Source organism: Anabrus simplex, chromosome 3, assembly GCF_040414725.1.
Source record: "Anabrus simplex isolate iqAnaSimp1 chromosome 3, ASM4041472v1, whole genome shotgun sequence".
NCBI lineage: Eukaryota > Metazoa > Arthropoda > Insecta > Orthoptera > Tettigoniidae > Anabrus > Anabrus simplex.
This window is the reverse complement of record NC_090267.1, coordinates 203,617,318-203,622,217: the sequence shown is the minus strand read 5'-3', so window position 1 is coordinate 203,622,217 and position 4,900 is coordinate 203,617,318. Positions and strand designations below refer to the sequence as shown.

The 4,900-nt window shown below is 45.0% G+C and overlaps 1 non-coding gene across 1 annotated transcript; it reads left to right on the top strand.

The window, feature by feature from the left end:
• The first annotated feature begins 369 nt into the window (after window positions 1-369).
• TRNAA-AGC (transfer RNA alanine (anticodon AGC)) lies at window positions 370-442 on the top strand. The gene has a single exon. It is a non-coding gene; the product is annotated as a tRNA-Ala (tRNA).
• The last annotated feature ends 4,458 nt before the right edge of the window (window positions 443-4,900 follow it).

Here is a 4,900-nt window from a genome sequence, read left to right as displayed (position 1 = left end):
TGCTCGACAACAAAATTTCACCAACCTGCTCAAGACTGTGTCTGCACTCAATGCACTAAACAGTGAGAACTTTACCAACTTATCAAAGATGAGAAAAAAGACAAGTTATTATCTGAAATAAGCAAACATTGAACTATTCGTATCTAGTGCTCTTTCAAGAGCACCTTGTCTATCTACTGTATGTAAAACGATGTTCGTCGTTTCCTCTAACTGAGAACTTACAAAAGCTGATAAGCACCAGCTGACTGGCATATACAGTCAACACCATCTGGTTAAAAACACTTGATACAACAGGCGTACTGTTCCGAAGCTGACGGCTGGCAGAGCGACCGTTTTTGAGAGCTAAATTAAGAGCGGTAGAACGCGTTTGGGGGCGTAGCTCAGATGGTAGAGCGCTCGCTTAGCATGCGAGAGGTACCGGGATCGATACCCGGCGCCTCCAAAATTTTCCGTCTGGCTTTTTACACCTCTAACATGTGCCCAAAACTGTAGTAATTCATCCCGTACTATATCATGTCCGCCTCTGTGGTGTAGTGGTTAGTGTGATTAGCTGCCTCCCCCGGAGGTCCGGGTTCGATTCCCGGCTCTGCCACGAAATTTGAAAAGTGGTACGAGAGCTGGAACGGGGTCCACTCAGCCTCGGGAGGTCAAATGAGTAGAGGTGGGTTCGATTCCCACCTCAACCATCCTGGAAGTGGTTTTCCGTGGTTTCCCACTTCTCCTCCGGGCGAATGCCGGGATGGTACCTAACTTAAGGCCACGGCCGCTTCCTTCCTCGAGAGTTCCAATCTTCCCGTCCCTCCACAAGGCCCCTGTTCAGCATCGCAGGTGAGGCCGCCTGGGCGAGGTACTGGTCATTCTCCCCAGTTGTATCCCCGGACCAAGAGTCTGAAGCTCCAGGACACTGCCCTTGAGGCGGAAGAGATGGGATCCCTCGCTAAGTCTGAGGGAAAAGCCGAACCTAGAGGGTAAACAGATGATGATGATGACTATATCATGCTAATAGTAAAACGGTGTTCGCTCCCGTCCTGTTTCGAACTTATAAAAAGCACTTATAAAGCACTTATCTCGCTAAGACAATCAGCACCGTGGTATTATTCTGAAGGACTAGGAAACTATGTGTTAATGTGGTGGACGATAGTGTAGTATGTGGTATATGAGTTGCAGAAAAGTTGGATACAGCTCAAACACCCAATCCCCGAACCAATGAAATTCATACTTACACTAAAGTCACCCTACCGAGCTAGGAATCGGACGCGGAGGATTGAAGGTCAAGACACTGACCGTTCAGCCATGGAAATGAGGATGTATTTAATCAAATTGTCTGATGTCTAAACACCTCTATATTTTACATTTATATGATTTACTTAAATGTGCGTCTTGGTGTAGTAATTTTATTGTAATTATATAATAACTATCTGAAACCCGTCAGGACCTGACGGTCAATGGGGGCAAATATTTCTTGAAGGATTTCCTTACATACGACATTCTTTGCACTTTTTTTTTTTTTTTTTTTTTTTTTTTTTTACAATTTTCCTTTCAACGCACCGACGCACTTAGGTATTACGACGACGATGGGAGAAGAAATGGCTAGAAGTGGGAAGAAAACGATCGTGGCCAAAATGCCAAGCGAATCGGAATGAAATGCCTTTTGAAAGAAAGCTCTAGTGTTTCGTTGTTAAGTCAATTCGAGGGATAAAAGCTCTCGTCCAGCTTTATCTCCCATTTATTATTTAGAAACCACTTATTATTTCCAAATCTAAACAATTTTCTATCCGTTTGGGAGTAGTTGGGAAACGTGCCGATTTTTTTGAAGCATAACTATGGCTCCCATTTTTAGAATAAGAAAGTGATGACATCTTTAGCAGAAGTGAATGTTTTGTTGTAATTTTCAATCACGATGATTATCATCATGTGCTAAAATACTGGCTGGTAGTCTAACAATATTTGATCGGTCACCAGCTAGAGGAGATCCGCCGTTACCAATTTCTTTTAAAAAATCAGTGAATTCCATTTTGTGTGGTTTTCCTGGATAATTTTATGTAAGCGGTGCATTTTGAAGAAGGGACTGAAAGGAGAGTATTTCATACAATTATAAATAAATAATTGTTTGGTGACAAGCATGTGGCAAAACAGGCAAAACCTTTACGGAACCTCCCCCCAAGAACAATAATTTTCCCATCAGAAGGAATGAAATGTTACCTATGATATATTTTAGAAGACGATTCACATACATCAATGAATGACTATTTGCGAATGGGGCTTTCTTCCATATTGAGTCGTGCTCATCGAATATCGGCAGTTGGTTTGCAATTAAATTTTAATCCAGACACCGAGCTCTCATTTAAATTTAGAGGATTTTTTAATGTAATGAGCACTGTTCAACCGCCAGGGAAGCAAACAGCGGCTATTCCGGTCCACGAAGTTCAGCTGACCAGGAAGGCACCTGAATGCGCATTATTGCTTACCCCCTTACACCTCTTCTATCGTGCTACATATCTCAGTGCTCTCACGGTTCAGGCGGCCTTGAATTACTGGCGAACGCTTTGGCCAATCAGAAGTCTACATTTTTAGTTAACAGTTTAAAAATATTGTCCGCGTCTGTAGTATGGTAGTTAGTGTGATTAGCTGCCACCCCCGGAGGCCCCAGTTCGATTCCAGGCTCTGCCACGAAACATGGAAAAGTTTTACGAAGGCTCGAACGGAGTCCACTCGGCCTCTGGAGATCAGCCATCCTCGAAGTGGTTTTCCGTGGTTTCCCACTTCTTCTTCAGGCTAATGCCGGGAAGGTATCTAACTTAAGGCCAAGGCGGCTATCTTCCCTCTTCCTTATCTACCCCTTCCAATCCTCATCCCTTCCCCACAAAGCCCCTTTTCTAAATAGCAGGTGAGGCCGTCCGGTCAAAGTATTGGTCCTCCTCCCTAGTGTTATCCACGACTCAAACGCTCACGCTCCAGGACACTGGCCTTGAGGCGGTAGAGGTAGGGTACCTCGCTGAGACCGAAGAAAAAGCAAACCCTGAAGGGTAAACGGCTTAAGAGGAAGAAGATATTTTATGGTTTTAAAGACGATTCACAAATTAACAGTCCAAGAACTTTTGTCAAAATATTTTACGCTGTCAATCGGTTCAGCCGTTCACTAAACCTCGCGGTCACAAAAATCAGCCTAGTGTTGTATATACCGGTATATATATGATAGCTTTTGTGTAGTATATGATTCTTTTGTCCGACTCATTGGATGAATGGCCAGCGTTGAGACCTTCGGTTCAGAGGGTCCCGATTTCTATTCCCGGCCGGGTCGGGGATTTTAATCGTGTTTGAATAAATCTTCAGGCCCGGGGTCTGGGTGTTTGTGTTTGTTCCAACACCTTTCTCTTCATATTCAAACAACACACTACACTACCCTCCGGCTCCATAGCTAAATGGTTAGCCAGTTGGCCTTTGGTCACCGGGGTCCCGTGTTCGATTCCCTTCAAGGTTGGGAATCTTAACCATAATTTTGCTGGCACAGGGGCTGTGTGTATGTGTCGTCTTCATCATCATTTCATCCTCATCACGACGTGCAGGTCGCCTACGGGAGTCAAATCTAAAGACCTGCACCTGGCGAGCAGAACTTGTCCTCGGACACTCCCGGCACTAAAAGTCATGTGCCGTTTTTTACAACACTACCAACCAACACAGAAACACGCAATAGTGATGAAATTCTACCATATAAGGTTGGCGTCAGCAAGGCATCCGACCGTAAACAGGGCCAAATCCACATGTGCGACACAGTTCGCATCCCCAACCCCACAATGGTGGGAAGTGCGGTAGAAGAAGAAGACTCGTGAACCGTTCTTTTTATCTCGTAAAAAGTATTTGACGGCAAATTTTCGAATCTTTTAACTACTGTGATTTAAAAAATGTTCTGGTCTATGGAGTGCGTATTGTTACGACTACGATTCTTTTCTATTGCACCAAATCGGTAAAACGACGAAGTAACAACACCGAAATGTCTTTCAAAATCAGTTTAACTCGCACTGGTTAAACGGGCAATATGGCGAAGTGCGCAAAACTTGGCTTCGGTGACGGAGTGCCCTGGAGTCAGGGGCTGGAGTACGCACCGCCATTATTTTGTACTCTTTGGTTAGAAGCCTCAAGAGTGCTACTCCACCACAGTCCAGCCGATGTGAGCGGTGCCTAACGTACAGCCATCATCCAACAGCCCCCTGCGAAGATGAGACTCCCAAATGCGGCCACTGTGCATAAAATCACTCAACCTCCAAGTTTCCTAACACATTACAACCTCCTCGTTGTAACACCTGCGGGGAACAGCTTCCTAATTCCGCACACAGCCGCAAAGCACGTCCCGCTCCGCCCCACGACAAACCGGAAGTTGTGACACCAGTAAGAACAATTGATACACTCACCAGTTCAACTCGCTCAGTGTTGTGTAACCGAACGAGTTGGCCGTACGGTTAGGGTAGTGTAGCCATGAGATGAAGATGCTGGGACTATAACTTAAATAAGCCCGCAGCAGCTATTCTCCCAATCCTAGCCCTTTCCCATCCTTTCGTCGCCGAAAACCTTCGATGTGTTAGTGCGACGTCAAACCACAAGCAAAATTAAAAACAACATTTAAAGATAAAGAATTGAAAGCTTGTTAAAAAGTTAATGACGCCCGAGACCCAGCAGATCGCTATGATGCAACTCTGCATTCAGGAGGCGAGAGTGGGTTCAAACCCCACCGTCGGCTCCCCTCAGAATGAATTTCAGTGGTTTACTATTTTCTCATCCAGGCAAAATCCAGGACAGCTCTTTTTATAGGCCACGGCTTATCCTATCTCCTTTCTCCTCAACGCACTGCAAATAACCACACATCTCCTGGCCAGAGAGAGGATGTTACACTCTATACCCACCA